The following is a 1,706-nucleotide window of genomic DNA, read 5'->3' as shown; positions in this document are numbered from 1 at the left end:
GCTGCTCTCCCTCGTCCTCCCCACCCCCTCTTTCCCTACTTTCTCCCCGTCCCCCGGGGCCTTTTCCTCCCCTTCCCCCAACCCTCCTCTTCCTCCCCCGTCCTCTCCCACCCGCCCACTTTTGCGGTTCGCGCTGCCCAGTTCCCGCCCGAGTAATGGGTTTTTTGTTCGGCGCCGGGTTTTGGCCGAGGCGTGCTTCCCGTGCGTCGCGGGGTTAGGTGGTGCCCCCTTGAGTCGTGCCCCGCAGTGGCCCAGCCGCCGGTTCCCCGGTGCGGATTTTGAACCCCGGCCACCTCCACCTGGCCACCTGCAGGGGTGCGGCCGCCGCCTTCCGGCGCATTCCCTGCGCTGCCCGCGCGCCCCACCCTGCCTCCGGCTTCGCGCCACGTTCTGGATGTTTCCCGGAGGGGTTGGTGCGGTGCTGCCTCCAGCGCCGCGCTCTTTGTTTTAATTGTCCGGGGAGGGGATCGGCACCCTGCGCGGGTTTCTGTTTGATTTGCATCCCTGTGGCTTGGCTTCCACTTGGAACCCAAAAGAAACGGAATTAATTAGGGCAATACAATTGCGCCCTGGCCCCAAATGAAAGGGGTGAGGTACAAACAGATTTAAAAAAAAAAAAAAAAAATGCAGGCACATCTCCAGCCTTGGGGACACAGATTGGGAATAGCTGCTGGCCAATCGGAGTTAAGCCTTCAGGTTGAGAGGCGCCAGGTGGCTAGACCCCGAAGTGGCAACCAGCCCCTGAAGCCCCAGGAACTGCTCCTGGGCTGTGCCAGGCACTTTCTCATCCCTCTGAAACAGTTAACCCACCTGAGAAAGTTTGTACAAGCTTCCCCTGGCACTGGTGGATTTGTGAGGATTGGAACTAATCCCAGATTGGGAGTCTGAGACGACAGTTCTTTCCTTGTGGAAGTGCCACCACCATTGGTCAAGTCACAGCAGAAGTCAGAGGCAAGATACAAGGCAGGGTGCGCTAGACCGGCTTGGAGATCCCTATGCCCCCGACATGCCCTCCTCTTTCAGGACAGGCCTGGCCACAGTGGTGTGCCTGCCCCCAGCCTGAGTCACCTCTTACTGGTTTTTTAAGGTCGTCTAACGGCAGTGACCCCAAATCAGGCCCCTGGCCCATTCACTTCTAGAGAAGCAGGGCTTTGCCCGGATAGTTTCTCTCATCCACCATCTGGCATCACCTAGAGGGTGTGATAAACCAAAGGCCTCAGCCTTAGAGTTTCCAATTCAGTCTTTCCTGAGGGAGGCTTGAAGCCCTGGGGGGATGGGGGATGTGTGTGTCTGTGTGTGTGTGCTGCTGACCCCAAAGCTGGGCTTGGAAATCCACCAAGAGGTGCCTCATAAGAAAGACCTGGCAAACTGCTTCCAAGAGGTTACAGCTCAGACCACCCCACTGAGCGCAGTTCTACTCTCAAGTACATGGGGCTACCATTGTGATGGGAACCTCATAGTAGTTAGTTTGGTTAGAGGGAGCTCTGATGGCCTGTTGGTCAAAGACTTGCACTGCCAAACCAAGGGTGAATGGTCTGAATCCACCAGCTGCCAGGAGGGAGAAAGGAGAGCCCTCTCATCCTATGCTAATCCTTTGAAAACCCACAGTAGTGTCAGCTAGGAGTCGGTTCCAACTCAACGGCCTTGCGTTGACTTGGTTTGATTTGAGGGCAAAACTGGCAAATTTGCCTAACAGGTTTCCCAAA

The sequence above is a fragment of the Elephantulus edwardii genome, unplaced genomic scaffold (genome assembly GCF_000299155.1).
Source record: "Elephantulus edwardii isolate Elephantulus edwardi_28Jun2011 unplaced genomic scaffold, EleEdw1.0 scaffold00250, whole genome shotgun sequence".
Classification (NCBI taxonomy): domain Eukaryota; kingdom Metazoa; phylum Chordata; class Mammalia; order Macroscelidea; family Macroscelididae; genus Elephantulus; species Elephantulus edwardii.
This window is presented reverse-complemented; position numbering follows the sequence as displayed.